The 15,984-nt window shown below is 46.9% G+C and overlaps 1 long non-coding RNA gene across 1 annotated transcript in view; it reads left to right on the top strand.

Annotated features, from left to right (window-relative positions):
* The window catches only part of LOC119273497, a 40,934-nt gene extending 25,863 nt beyond the window's left edge, over positions 1 to 15,071 (top strand). Inside the window, exon 2 of the long non-coding RNA XR_005134876.1 lies at positions 14,698 to 15,071. This is a non-coding gene — a long non-coding RNA (uncharacterized LOC119273497). The remainder of the gene's footprint in view (positions 1 to 14,697) is intronic.
* The last annotated feature ends 913 nt before the right edge of the window (positions 15,072 to 15,984 follow it).

Consider the following 15,984-nt stretch of genomic DNA (forward strand, 5'->3'; position numbering starts at 1 on the left):
TACCCACGCCTGTATTGATGAGAATCCCGGAATAAGGGGACACGATCTCTGCTTTGACAAGACGTGCCAAGGAAACTGCCTCGCTAAACGCGCTGAGGTGGGACAGTAAAACGATTCGAATAAAGGCTTGGCCGTGGTGTGATGTCATGCTATGGAATACGTCAGCGGATTAGATTTGTGTAAATATTATTCTCTCTATGGCAATATGTGGAAACTTATTTTGCAGAGCCGGACACTACCTTTGTGTTCAAAATCTTCTATGAAGTACTTGCAGGAGGAACCCGCCTTGCAACGCCGAAGACAATCCGCGCGCCGGACTCGTTGTCATTGAAGCCTGGTTCAGGGGCTACTGAGGGAGTCCTGGATTAGGGGGTGCCCGGATAGCCGGACTATACCTTCGGCCAGACTCCTGCACTATGAAGATACAAGATTGAAGACTTCGTCCCGTGTCTGGAAGGGACTTTCCTTGGCGTGGAAGGCAAGCTTGGTGAAAAGGATATGTAGATCTCCTACCCTTGTAACCGACTCTGTGTAACCCTAGCCCTCTCCGGTGTCTATATAAACCGGAGGGTTTTAGTCCGTAGGACGAACAACAATCATACCATAGGCTAGCTTCTAGGGTTTAACCTCTCTGATCTCGTGGTAGATCTACTCTTGTACTACCCATATCATCAATATTAATCGAGCAGGACGTAGGGTTTTACCTCCATCAAGAGGGCCCGAACCTAGGTAAAAACATCGTGTCCCTCGTTGTAACACCCCGGATGTAACTTTCCCAATTTGTACTCCAACTCTTGTCGTTTCCGGCGTTAAGTTATTTTATTTTCTCGGGTTCGGGTTTTTGTCTCCATGTGTTGTTATCGTTGTCATGCATCTCATATCATGTCATCATGTGCATTGCATTTGCATACTTGTTCATCTCATGCATTTGAGCATTTTCCCCGTTGTCCGTTTTGCATTCCGGTGCTTCGTTCTCCTCCGGTAGTCATTTCTACCTTTCTTTCATGTGTGGGGATTAAACATTTCCGGATTGGACCAAGACTTGCCAAGCGGCCTTGGTTTACTACCGGTAGACCGTCTGTCAAGTTTCGTATCGTCTGGACTTCGTTTGATACTCCAACGGTTAACCGAGGGACCGAAAAGGCCTCGTGTGTGTTGCAGCCCAACACCCCTCCAATTTGGCCCAAAACCCACCTAAACCTGCTCCATCATCTAGAGCGTTCGATCACGATCGCGTGGCCGAAAACCGCACCTCATTTGGACTCTCCTAGCTCCCTATATGCCTATTTAAAGAACCCCTTTGAATCCGGAGCCGGCCCCCGCGGCCCATCTCCCCCGCGCCGCTGCCCGAAGCCGCCTGCCTCCTCGCCCCGTTCGCCGGCCCCGCCGCCTCCGCCGCGAGCCGCCGCCGCCCGGCGCCGCTCCGCCGCCACCTCGCCTCGTCGCCGGCCGCCGCGGCTCCGCCGCCCCTCGCCTCGGCCCCGCCTCCTCTCCGCCGCCCCGGCCTCTTCCTCCCGCTCCGGCCGCCGCCCCGGCCAACGACTCCGGCCAGGGATCCGGTCGACCTCGGATTGCGTGCCATCGAAACCCTAGATCTGGTGGTTCCTTTTTTTCTCCAAGTCCCCGGAATTTTCTAGTCCATATGCTCATGTTCATAGCCTCGTAACTTTGCATCCGTAGCTCGGATTCATGCATATAGCATATCAAAATGTTCATCTCAGAGAGTAAATCATTTCATTCCATTGCATCATTTTCAGTTGAGTTCATCTTGATGCCCGAAATGCTGTTAGAAGAGGGCTACTTAAGTTATTTATCAGATCTGCTGCTCCATTTAGCTTTTTGTCATTTTTGCCATGATTATTGTGTGCATGATATGCCCTGATGCTCTACATATGTTTTGTTAAGGGTTTTACAATCTTTCCAGAGGTGCAACCCATGTATTTTGTAATGTGTGTGGTGTATAGCACAAGCTTGCGAAGTGGTGCACTTAGTAATTCTGATTTCAGGGACTTAGCATTTCCACTAAGTCCTTGAGCTGTTTATCTCATGTTGTCATATGTTCATGTTGTTTCCTAGTGATCCGTGCCTCTTTTGAGGATGATCAGTAAGGATGTTTTGTTAATATTGTAGTGCTCGATCCATCCATGTCTTTGTTTGCAATTATGGAGCACCCTAGCTTGAGTCAATCGAGCTCTACTTTTGCTACTTTGTGAATCTGGGCAGATTGTCAACTTGTTTGCAATTTTGCCGACGATGTTGTAGTTGATCCATGCATGCTATGCAATTGATCTTGCCATGTCTAGCTTGCATTTTGTGTGTTCTTGATGGGTGTATTCTTAGATTGTCATGACTTGCTCCGTAGTGAGTGCATCGAGCTCGTAAACATGCCTACTTGATATCTGTTTTCTGCATCTGCCAGTTTTCACTAAGTCTGAAAACTGATTATGTTTTTGCCATGTTCACATGCTTGCAATTGTATTTTCTGATCCCTTTTGGCTCAAGGTCACTAAGGGACTTTTGTTAAGCTCTTTGAGTAGCTCCATGCCATGATTTACTTTGCCACGTTCAGGCCCTGTAGCATGTAGTTTTGTTGCTCCGAAGAGAGTGCTACCTGATCTGAAATTCCAGACAAGTGTTAATTTCACTAAGTCTGAGATCTGTTTGACATATGCATTTTTGCCATGCTTGTTTGAACCTGTTAATGGATGAATTGGCCGTAGCTCAGTGCTAGACTTTTGTTAAGCATCTTGAATGCATCCCTGCCATATATTTTGTTGTCATGTTTGGATGCTGTAGCATGTTCATCTCATTGCATTTAGATGGCTACTTGCTATAAATCGCAGACCGGTGTCATATTTGTTTTGCTTGCCATTTCCAAACCGTAACTCCGATTCCGGTGATCTTTATATCGTTTTCAAGCGATTTCATCTCATCTTTCCAGTGGCACACTTGGATTTCCAAGTTGAGGCTAGGTTCATGTATTCCTTGTCACATTTTGCATATGCATCCCGCATCGCTTCCCGCATAGCATACCATCCTTGCATCATATTGTTTAATCCTTGCACGTGGTTGATTGTGTCCTTGTTGCTTGTTTGTCTTGTTTGGGTAGAGCCGGGAGATGAGTTCGCTAATGAGGACCCCGTTGAGTTTGCTTTCGAGGATCCAGTCAACTCTGACAACTGTGCAGGCAAGATGATCATACCCTCGAAATCACTACTATCTTTGCTATGCTAGATTGCTCGCTCTTTTGCTATGCCAATGCTACGATGCCTACCCCTTGCTTTCAAGCCTCCCAAATTGCCATGTCAAACCTCTAACCCACCTTGTCCTAGCAAACCGTTGATTGGTTATGTTACCGCTTTGCTCAGCCCCTCTTATAGCGTTGCTAGTTGCAGGTGAAGATTGGAGGCCGTTCCTTGTTGGGACATTTATTTACTTGTTGGGATATCATTATATTATCTTGTTATCTTAATGCATCTATATACTTGGTAAAGGGTGGAAGGCTCGGCCTCTCGCCTAGTGTTTTGTTCCACTCTTGCCGCCCTAGTTCCCGTCATATTGGTGTTATGTTCCCGGATTTTTGCGTTCCTTACGCGGTTGGGTTATAATGGGAACCCCTTGACAGTCCGCCTTGAATAAAACTCCTCTAGCAATGCCCAACCTTGGTCTTACCATTTGCCACCTAGACTTTTCCCTTGGGTTTCGCGGACTCAAGGGTCATCTTATTTTAAAAACCCCCGGGCCAGTGCTCCTCTGAGTGTTGGTCCAACCTAGAGCACCATGCGGGGCCGTCCCTTGGCAACTTGGGTTACGTTGGCTCCCGCACGCTTAGCTTATCCGGTGTGCCCTGAGAACGAGATATGTGCAGCTCCTATCGGGATTTGTCGGCACAGCGGGTGGTGTTGCTGGACTTGTTTTACCATTGTCGGAGTTGTCTTGAAGAACCGAGATACCGAGTCTGATCGGAACGTCTTGGGAGGAGGTCTATTCCTTCATTGACCGTGAGAGCTTGTCATGGGATAAGTTGGGACTCCCCTGCAGGGATTTGAACTTTCGAAAGCCGTGCCCGCGGTTATGGGCAGATGGGAATTTGTTAATGTCCGGTTGTAGATAACTTGAACCTTAATTTAATTAAAATGAATCAACTGAGTGTGTTACCGTGATGGCCTCTTCTCGGCGGGGTCTGGGAAGTGGACACGGTGTTGGAGTAATGCTTGCGCAGGTTGCTCTCTAGTTTCTCGCTCGCGCTTTGCCTCCTCTTCTCGCTCTCTTTTGCGAACAGGATAGCCACCATATTTGCTAGTCGCTTGCGGCTGCTCCACTTATATTTACCTTGCCTTACCTATAAGCTTAAATAGTCTTGATCGTGAGGGTGCGAGATTGCTGAGTCCCTGTGGCTCACAGATTACTATTACACCAGATGCAGGGCCTGATGATTCCGCTCCAGGTGACGCGCTCGAGCTCAAGTGGGAGTTCGACGAGGACTCTCAACGTTACTATGTTTCTTTTCCTGATGATCAGTAGTGGTGCCCAGTTGGGGGTGATCGGGACCATGTCGCATGTTGGGTTATCTTTTATTGTGGCGTCGTAGTCAGGCCATGAGTGATTGGATGATGTAATGTTATTTATGTACCTTGTTTGACGTGGCAAGTGTAAGCCAACTATGTTATCTCCCCTTTATTATTATATTACATGGGATGTGTAAACATTACCTTACTTGCGACATATGCCTTCAATGCGATTATGTCTCTAAGTCGTGCCTCGACACGTGGGAGCTATAGTCGCATCGAGGGTGTTACAAGTTGGTATCAGAGCCTTCCCCGACCTTAGGAGCCCCCACTGATTGATCGTTTTAGCAACCGAGTTGTGTCTAGAAAAATTTTATGAGTCATTTAGGAATTATATATCGGAGAGTTTAGGAATTCTTTTTACTTCCCAGTCTCCTCATCGCTCTGGTAAGGCATCTTGACGTAGAGTTTTGACTCTTCTCTTCTCAAATTTCACTAAATTTTTTTTAGGATCACGCGGGTATCTTGGAATCGTTCCGATGGTTTTATGATGAGAACATTGTCTTGGTGCCTCCTGTCAGGGGTTTTGTGGAAGTGTCCCGGGGAGTTGAGCTCTGAAGTGTTGTCGTCATAATTTTATCGTTTAAAGTTCTAGAATACCTGAGTTTAGTACGCCGACATCGAAAATCTCTTTTATGCAGTTCGTTGGTGAGATAACCTTGACGCCACCCAGTACTGGGGCGGGAGTTCGGGAGTATCGCCATAACTTGTATAACGGATGCTTTTCGAAGGTTGAGGTAGATGGTTTCCGAAGTTTTTCTCGGTTATGTGTTGAAGGATGGATACAGCTGGATGTAGGATTTGCTAGAATTGGGTGAGATATTATGCTTCCCCTGTATCCGCAACACCTGATTGCATAACCGGAAAGGTTCGAGAGTTTCATAGGTGGGAATTCTCGTAGCTCTAGTTCTTCTTCCATGAATATTGGTTTGAGATTGGGATTTCTTACCGATTATTCATTCTTGATCCGTACCTTGTTGATTTATTTCTCTACCTAAATTCTAAGTGGCTTCTCAATTTATGGATATGTGACCATTTCAAGAGGAATGCATTCGTTCATTTTGTTCGGATGCGAAGACTATATGTTGCAATTTTCATTCCGTTGGATTCAGCTTCAATATTTGTCTATCGATGTGCTAATGGATGTCAACCTCTTCAGGATGGCTCCTCCAACGCGCACGAATCCGAATCCTGATCCTCCACCACCTCCCCCTCCTCCGGAGGCATGGCAAGCTGTGATGGCCGCAACCAATGCAAACACACAGTTGATCATGCAAATTCTTCAAGAGTGCAACCAAGGGAACCAAGGCAACAATCAGAATCACTCTGCTACACTCAACCAGTTCCTTTCTAACGGGCCAAAGACTTTCAGCAATTGTGTTGAGGCAACCGATGCTGACGATTGGCTTGTGGATCTGTGCAAGCATTTCGAATGCAGTAACGTCAGGCCTGAGGACTTTGTCAAGTTCGCTTCCTTCCAACTCAAAGATCAAGCTGCAGAATGGTTCCAGCAGTACAAGGATTCCAGAGGTGGACGTGTTATCACTTGGGATGAATTCCGTTAAGATTTCATAGCTCACCATATCCCTCAGAGCGTGGTTGAAAGCAAGCGTGAGGAATTCCGCAACCTGAAGCAAGGCTCTTTGTCTGTCTATGACTGCAACAAGTTGTTCCAGAAGCTCGCCGCTTTGCTAAGCAGGACGTCCCTGATGAGAAGAGCATGATATACCAGTTCAGAGGTGGTCTCAGAGAAGAAATCCAGCTCGCTCTTGTCCTCTTTGAGCCCTTGAGGTACGATGAGTTCTACAACATGGCACTGAAGCTAGAGGCCGCTCAGTTGAGGTGTGATGCTTCCAAGAAGCGAGTCAGAGATGTTACTCCTTCTTCCTCTACTCAAGTGGCCAAGCAGCACAAGTATTGGCTTCCTCCTCCTCCGTTCCGTTAGCCGTATCAGCAGAAGAGCAAAGGTGGCAGTGGTTCTTCCCACCCACCCAACCCTGGCTTTTAGAACAAGACTTCGTCTCAAGCTCCAAGATCGAGTGCTCCGTATCACCGTCCGCTTTCAGAGGTCACGTGCAACAAGTGCCAACAGAAGGGTCACTATGCCAACAAGTGTTTCAACCAGAGGCGTCTTCCTCCTCCTCCTGTAAGATCGGCAAGTACAGCTGTGGTCAAGCATAACCCCAAGCATGCTAAGGTCAACTTGCTGAATGCAGCTCAGGCAGAGGACTCGTCAGATGTGATCATGGGTAACTTTCCAGTTAACTCTATTCCCGCAAAAGTTCTTTTTGACACGGGTGCATCACATTGTTTCATGTCAAGATCATTTGTTTCCAAGAATGACTTCGTTTCACAAATGTTGGGTAAACCTATGGGAGTGGTTTCTTCGGCTAAGTCTATGAGGGCTACTTCAATAGTCCCGGATGTTTCTATCATGTTGGGTGACTTCAAGTTTCTGGCTTCTCCAATGGTTCTTGGTAACTCGGATATTGATCTTATTCTTAGGATGGATTGGCTTTCTAAGCACAAGGCTCATCTCGATTGTGCAGCCAGGCAGATTCAATTGACTCATTCGTCTGAGGATGTAATTGTCTTTGCCGCGAATGATGATACCATCCGTCTGTTTTCTCTCAATGAGAAGGGTGAACTGGATGCTATCTCGCAGATTCCAGTCATTTGCGAATGTCAAGACGTCTTTCTAGAAGAGCTTCCAGGAATGCCTCCGCACCGGCCAGTTGAATTCGTTATTGATCTTGAGCCTGGTACGGAACCTGTGTGCAAGCGTCCTTACAAGCTCGGACCTGAAGAGTTGAAGGAGCTGAAGAAGCAACTCGATATTCAAGAGAAAATGGGTCTCATCTGGCCTAGTTCTTCTCCGTGGGGTTGTGGTGTTCTTTTTGTGAAGAAGAAGGATGGAACGGACCGACTTTGTGTTGATTACCGTCCCTTGAACAAGAAGACCATCAAGAACAAATACCCACTTCCCAACATCAATGAGCTATTCGAAAAACTCAAAGGTGCCCAAGTATTCTCCAAGCTTGATCTCCGTATGGGTTATCATCAGATTCGAATCCGTGAGCAAGATATTCCCAAGACGGCTTTCAGGACAAGCTATGGTTCATATGAATACACTGTCATGTCTTTTAGCCTCGTCAACGCTCCTCCAACTTTCTCTCGCATGATGAACTTCATCTTCAACGCCTACACCAATGACTTTGTTTTGGTCTATCTCGACGACATTCTAGTTTTCTCGAAGAACAAGGAAGATCATGCCAATCACTTGCATTTGGTGCTTGATAAGCTCAGGGAACATCAGTTCTATGCTAAGTTCTCCAAGTGTGAATTTTGGCTCGATGAGGTTCTTTATCTTGGTCATATCATCTCTGCCAAGGGCATTGCCGTGAATCCTGAGAAGGTGTCTACAATTATGAATTGGGAACCTCCTCAGAACATGAAGCAACTCCGTAGCTTCCTCGGTCTCGCAAGCTATTGACGAAGATTCGTTGAAAACTTTTCTAAGATCGCAAAGCCTCTCTCTAATCTTCTCCAGAAGCACGTCAAGTACGTTTGGTCTCCGGAGTGTGACATTGCTTTCAACACTTTGAAAGAGAAATTGATCATTTCTCCAGTTCTAACTCCGCCTGATGAATCCAAGCCGTACGAGGTCTTTTGTGATGCCTCTCTCCAAGGTCTTGGCGCAGTTTTGATGCAAGAGAAGAAAGTTGTTGCTTATACCTCTCGCCAGTTGAAGCCCAATGAGAAAAACTACCCCACTCATGATCTCGAGTTGGCGGCAGTTGTGCATGCTCTTTTGACTTGGAGACATCTCTTATTGGGAAGAAAAGTGGACATTTTCACTGATCACAAGAGTCTCAAGTACATCTTCACTCAGCCTAATCTCAACCTCAGGCAAACTCGATGGGTCGAAATGATTCAAGAGTATAATCCGAGTATCGAGTATACTCCAGGCAAGGCCAATGTGATTGCTGACGCATTGAGCAGAAAGGCTTACTGCAACAGTCTTATTCTCAAGCCTTGTCAACCCGAGCTTTGTGAAGCTTTCCGCAAACTTAATCTGCAAGTTGTTCCTCAAGGTTTCCTTGCCAACCTTCAAGTCTCTCCTACCTTAGAAGACCAGATTCGCCAAGCCCAGCTTCTTGATGCTATGGTGAAAAAGGTGAAGATTGGAATTGCCAAGAGTTAACCCAAGTACAAGTGCTACCGCTTTGATGACAAGGACACTCTCTTCTTCGAGGATCGTATTGTTGTGCCCAAAGGTGACCTTCGTAAAGTGATCATGAACGAGGCTCACAATTCTCTCCTCTCCATCCACCCTGGGAGTACGAAGATGTATCAGGACCTCAAGCAGGCTTATTGGTGGACTCGAATGAAGCGCGAGATTTCTCAATTCGTGAATGAATGTGATGTCTGCAGAAGAGTGAAGGCAGAACACCAAAGGCCAGCTGGTCTCCTCCAACTTCTTGCCATTCCAGAATGGAAGTTTGACCACATTGAAATGGACTTCGTGACTGGGTTTCCAAAGTCCAAGAGTGGCAATGATGCTATATTCGTTGTCATCGACAAACTCACCAAAGTGGCTCACTTTCTGCCTATCAAAGAGTCAATCACTGCAGCTCAATTGGCGGAACTCTATACCTCTCGAATTGTCTCTCTGCACGGTATTCCTAAAGTGATCTCTTCAGACCGTGGCAGCATCTTTACCTCCAAGTTTTGGGATTCTTTTCAGAAGGCCATGGGCACCAACATCCGCTTCACCACAGCTTTCCATCCTCAAACTAGTGGTTAAGTCGAGCGTGTCAACCAGATTCTTGAAGATATGCTCAGGGCTTGTGTGATCTCCTTCGGCATGAAGTGGGAGGATTGTCTTCCTTATGCTGAATTCTCCTACAACAACAGTTTTCAAGCAAGTTCGGGCAAGGCTCCATTTGAAATTCTGTATGGCAGGAAGTGCCGTACCCCTCTCAACTGGTCTGAAACCGGTGAACGTCAGCTTTTGGGTAATGACTTAATCACAAAGGCAGAGGAAATGTGCAAAGTCATTCGAGATAACCTCAAAGCAGCCCAATCCCGCCAGAAGAGCTACTATGATAGTAAGCACCGTGATTTGGCTTTCGAGATCGGAGATCATGTTTACCTCCGCGTCTCTCCTATGAAAGGTACTCGTCGCTTCGGTATCAAAGGGAAGCTTGCCTCTAGATATGTGGGACCTTTCAAAATTGTCAGCAAGAGAGGCGACCTCGCCTATCAAATCAAGCTTCCTTCAAACTTTGCAAATGTTCATGATGTGTTCCATGTCTCTCAGCTCCGAAAGTGCTTCAAGACTCCTGAGCGCACCGTCAACTTCGAGGACATTGAGCTCCAAGAAGATCTTTCCTATGGTGAGCACCCAGTTGCTATTCTTGAAGAGACTGAACGCAAGACTCGCAATCAGTCAATCAAATTCCTCAAAGTCAAGTGGTCACACCATTCCGACCATGAAGCTACCTGGGAACGCGAGGATCACCTCCGTTCTGAATACCCGGTGTTCTTTCAGTCCTAGATCTCGGGATGAGATCCTTTCGTAGTGGTGGAGTGTTGTAACACCCCGGATGTAACTTTCCCAATTTGTACTCCAACTCTTGCCGTTTCCGGCGTTAAGTTATTTTATTTTCTCGGGTTCGGGTTTTTGTCTCCGTGTGTTGTTATCGTTGTCATGCATCTCATATCATGTCATCATGTGCATTGCATTTGCATACGTGTTCATCTCATGCATTCGAGCATTTTCCCCGTTGTCCGTTTTGCATTCCGGCGCTTCGTTCTCCTCCGGTGGTCATTTCTACCTTTCTTTCATGTGTGGGGATTAAACATTTCCGGATTGGACTGAGACTTGCCAAGCGGCCTTGGTTTACTACCGGTAGACCGCCTGTCAAGTTTCGTATCATTTGGACTTCGTTTGATACTCCAACGGTTAACCGAGGGACCAAAAAGGCCTCGTGTGTGTTGCAGCCAAACACCCCTCCAATTTGGCCCAAAACCCACCTAAACCTGCTCCATCATCTAGAGCGTTCGATCACGATCGCATGGCCGAAAACCGCACCTCATTTGGACTCTCCTAGCTCCCTATATGCCTATTTAAAGAACCCCTTCGAATCTGGATCTTCCTCTCCCCAAAAACCCTAATTTTTCCCTCCGCGCCGCCGGACACGTCCGGGCGACGCCGGACAAATCCCGCCGCCGCTCCCAGCCTCTCCCGTCGCGCCACGTGTCCCTGTACCGCCGCCCGCCGCCGCGCAGCCCAGGGAGCCTGGAGCCGGCCCCCGCGGCCCATCTCCCCCGCGCCGCCTGCCTCCTCGCCCCGTTTGCCGGCCCCGCCGCCTCCGCCGCGAGCCGCCGCCACCGTGCGCCGCCACCTCGCCTCGTCGCCGGCCGCCGCGGCTCCGCCGCCCCTCGCCTCGGCCTCGCCTCCTCTCCGCCGCCCCGGCCTCTTCCTCCCGCTCCGGCCGCCGCCTCGGCCAACGACTCCGGCGAGGGATCCGGTCGACCTCACATTGCGTGCCACCGAAATCCTAGATCTGGTGGTTCCTTTTTTTCTCTCTAAGTCCCCGGAATTTTCTAGTCCATATGCTCATGTTCATAGCCTCGTAACTTTGCATCCGTAGCTCCGATTCATGCATATAGCATATAAAAATGTTCATCTCAGAGAGTACATCATTTCATTCCATTGCATCATTTTCAGTTGAGTTCATCTTGATTCCCGAAATGCTGTTAGAAGAGGGCTACTTAAGTTATTTGTCAGATCTGCTGCTCCATTTAGCTTTTTGTCATTTTTGCCATGATTATTGTGTGCATGATATGCCCTGATGCTCTACATATGTTTTGTTAAGGGTTTTGCCATCTTTCCAGAGGTGCAACCCATGTATTTTTGTAATGTGTGTGGTGTCTAGCACAAGCTTGCGAAGTGGTGCACTTGGTAATTCTGATTTCAGGGACTTAGCATTTCCACTAAGTCCTTGAGCTGTTTATCTCATGTTGTCATATGTTCATGTTGTTTCCTAGTGATCCGTGCCTCTTTTGAGGATGATTAGTAAGGATGTTTTGTTAATATTGTAGTGCTCGATCCATCCATGTCTTTGTTTGCAATTATGGAGCACCCTAGCTTGAGTCAATCGAGCTCTACTTTTGCTACTTTGTGAATCTGGGCAGATTGTCAACTAGTTTGCAATTTTGCCGACAATGTTGTAGTTGATCCGTGCATGCTATGCTATTGATCTTGCCATGTCTAGCTTGCATTTTGTGTGTTCTTGATGGGTGAATGCTTAGATTGTCATGACTTGCTCCTTAGTGAGTGCATCGAGCTCGTAAACATGCCTACTTGATATCTGTTTTCAGCATGTGCCAGTTTTCACTAAGTCTGAAAACTGATTATGTTTTTGCCATGTTCACATGCTTGCAATTGTATTTTCTGATCCCTTTTGGCTCAAGGTCACTAAGGGACTTTTGTTAAGCTCTTTGAGTAGCTCCATGCCATGCTTTACTTTGCCATGTTCAGGCCCTGTAGCATGTAGTTTTGTTACTCCGAAGAGAGTGCTACCTGATCTGAAATTCCACACAAGTGTTAATTTCACTAAGTCTGAGATCTGTTTGCCATATGCATTTTTGCCATGCTTGTTTGAACCTGTTAATGGATGAATTGGCCGTAGCTCAGTGCTAGACTTTTGTTAAGCATCTTGAATGCATCCCTGCCATTTATTTTGTTGTCATGTTTGGGTGCTGTAGCATGTTCATCTCATTGCATTTAGATGGCTACTTGCTGTAAATCGCAGACCGGTGTCATATTTGTTTTGCTTGCCATTTCCAAACCGTAACTCCGATTCCGGTGATCTTTATATCGTTTTCAAGCGATTTCATCTCATCATTCCAGTGGCACACTTGGATTTCCAAGTTGAGGCTAGGTTCATGTATTCCTTGTCACATTTTGCATATGCATCCCGCATCGCATCCCACATAGCATACCATCCTTGCATCATATTGTTTAATCCTTGCACGTGGTTGATTGTGTCCTTGTTGCTTGTTTGTCTTGTTTGGGTAGATCCGGGAGACGAGTTCGCTAACGAGGACCCCGTTGAGTTTGCTTTCGAGGATCCAGTTAACTCTGACAACTGTGCAGGCAAGATGATCATACCCTCGAAATCACTACTCTCTTTGTTATGCTAGATTGCTCGCTCTTTTGCTATGCCAATGCTACGATGCCTACCCCTTGCTTTCAAGCCTCCCAAATTGCCATGTCAAACCTCTAACCCACCTTGTCCTAGCAAACCGTTGATTGGTTATGTTACCGCTTTGCTCAGCCCCTCTTATAGCGTTGCTAGTTGCAGGTGAAGATTGGAGGCCGTTCCTTGTTGGGACATTTATTTACTTGTTGGGATATCATTATATTATCTTGTTATCTTAATGCATCTATATACTTGGTAAAGGGTGGAAGGCTCGGCCTCTCGCCTAGTGTTTTGTTCCACTCTTGCCGCCCTAGTTTCCGTCATATTGGTGTTATGTTCCCGGATTTTTGCGTTCCTTACGGGGTTGGGTTATAATGGGAACCCCTTGACAGTCCGCCTTGAATAAAACTCCTCCAGCAATGCCCAACCTTGGTCTTACCATTTGCCACCTAGCCTTTTCCCTTGGGTTTCGCGGACTCAAGGGTCATCTTATTTTAACCCCCCCCCCCCGGGGCCAGTGCTCCTCTGAGTGTTGGTCCAACCTAGAGCACCGTGCGCGGCCGTCCCTTGGCAACTTGGGTTATGTTGGCTCCCGTACGCTTAGCTTATCCGGTGTGCCCTGAGAACGAGATATGTGCAGCTCCTATCGGGATTTGTCGGCACAGCGGGTGGTGTTGCTGGACTTGTTTTACCATTGTCGGAGTTGTCTTGAAGAACCAAGATACCGAGTCTGATCGGAACATCTTGGGAGGAGGACTATTCCTTCGTTGACCGTGAGAGCTTGTCATGGGCTAAGTTGGGACTCCCCTGCAGGGATTTGAACTTTCGAAAGCCGTGCCCGTGGTTATGGGCAGATGGGAATTTGTTAATGTCCGGTTGTAGATAACTTGAACCTTAATTTAATTAAAATGAATCAACTGAGTGTGTTACCGTGATGGCCTCTTCTCGGCGGAGTCCGGGAAGTGGACACGGTGTTGGAGTAATGCTTGCGCAGGTTGCTCTCTAGTTTCTCGCTCGCGCTTTGCCTCCTCTTCTCGCTCTCTTTTGCGAACAGGATAGCCACCATATTTGCTAGTCGCTTGCGGCTGCTCCACTTATATTTACCTTGCCTTACCTATAAGCTTAAATAGTCTTGATCGCGAGGGTGCGAGATTGCTGAGTCCTTGTGGCTCACAGATTACTATTACACCAGATGCAGGGCCTGATGATTCCGCTCCAGGTGACGCGCTCGAGCTCAAGTGGGAGTTCGACGAGGACTCTCAATGTTACTATGTTTCTTTTCCTGATGATCAGTAGTGGTGCCCAGTTGGGGGTGATCGGGACCGTGTCGCATGTTGGGTTATCTTTTATTTTGGCGCCGTAGTCGGGACATGAGTGATTGGATGATGTAATGTTATTTATGTACCTTGTTTGACGTGGCGAGTGTAAGCCAACTATGTTATCTCCCCTTTATTATTATATTACATGGGATGTGTAAAGATTACCTTACTTGCGACATATGCCTTCAATGCGATTATGTCTCTAAGTCGTGCCTCGACACGTGGGAGCTATAGTCGCATCGAGGGTGTTACACTCGTCTCCTGTTACCATCCGCCTAGACGCACAGTTCGGGGCCCCCTACCCGAGATCCGCCGGTTTTGACACCGACAGCCACCTCTATGCCGATGACCTAACTATGCCTACGGCTACCGTCGGCATAGATCGATGTATGCCGACGGCCTTACTATGCCTACGGCCTTACTATGCCTACGGCTGCCGTAGGCATAGATAAAGCTATGCCGACAACTTTTCTATGCCGACGGTATTCGCCAGGCCATCGGCATAGCGCCATCTATGCCTACGGCAGCCGTCGGCATAGATATGGCCGTAGGCATATAAAGTTATTCCAGTAGTGCCTCTCGTGGACTTTGTTTCAGGTACATCACCGTGAGGCTTTGCAAGTATTAGGAAGGGCGTAGCTCCCATGGGTGTTCACTCACACATTTCACACCCCTTCCATCCACCTAGCTGATCATGGTAACTCTCATACTTAGTTCATGATTCTTGGTAGCTAGGATCTACTTGTGTTGTATAAACTTTGCCTTGGTTTGTTTCCATGATCACTATGTTTACCTGTCAAGGTGGGTTGGAGTTGACTAGTCCCCACCTTGCACCATGGTGTGTTGGAACGTATGTTTTCTTTGCTATGTGTAGCATAACGGTTGGTGGCTTCACCACTTTGCTCTACATGGGTTGTAGGAGGTTGTTGGATGCTTCTGCTTGTGATATTATGAATATATGCTTTGTTTATTCATTTGCCTGTCGTGGATGTCCGACGGTACAAAGGTGGTGCTGCCGGATTTTCTCATGAGCATGTTTGGTTTGTTTACGTTTTTGGTGGTTACATTCCTTCCTACAAGGAGGGGTGTTATAGTTCATAACGGTTGGTGGCTTCACCACTTTGCTCTACATGGGTTGTAGGAGCTTGTTGGATGCTTCTTCTTGTGATATTATGAATATATGCTCTGTTTATTCATTTTCCCGTCGTGGATGTCCGACGGTACAAAGGAGGTGTTGCCGGATTTTCTCACGAGCATGTTTGGTTTGTTTACGTTCTTGGTGGTAGCATTCCTTCCTACAAGGAGGGGTCTTATAGTTGGTTTCAGTTAAGCTCTATCTTTGCTATACATGTGTAAGCATGTATACCAAAGAAAGATCCTATGACCTTTCAAATGCTTGCTTGCTAGATATAATTGTTTGCTTGTTAGTGTATAACAAAGTTGACGAGGGCGTCAATTCTGTTGAGATTGGGTGAAATACCCCAATTCTCTTACTAGTATTTTGTTAGGTTCTTTTTAAATAAAAACCTTGATTAGATGGTTAAAAAACATGACACACTGGTGCACAATAGGAACGATCTTTTTAGTTACATACTTGCAAGCCTTGTTCTATGTGCATAGATTGCTTGTTGTGTTTCTAATGCATATTAAGCAGTCTGGTGTTCGAGTAGTACTCGCTTCTGGGTCTCCTGGGTTTATATTTCAATGGATCCAGTGTCTAGTATGAGCTTGAATTTTTACCCGTCCATATTCTACCTTTTTATTTCTTTGGTTGTCTGGGTAATATTCTTGTGTTCCTTAGATGCCTAGGGGTAAAGCAGGTAGAAAGCAAGTTCCACCCACTCAGGGAAAAAAAGCTGATGGTGCTAAACCCCGAGGCCGTGG

Source organism: Triticum dicoccoides, chromosome 3A, assembly GCF_002162155.2.
Source record: "Triticum dicoccoides isolate Atlit2015 ecotype Zavitan chromosome 3A, WEW_v2.0, whole genome shotgun sequence".
Lineage (NCBI taxonomy): Eukaryota > Viridiplantae > Streptophyta > Magnoliopsida > Poales > Poaceae > Triticum > Triticum dicoccoides.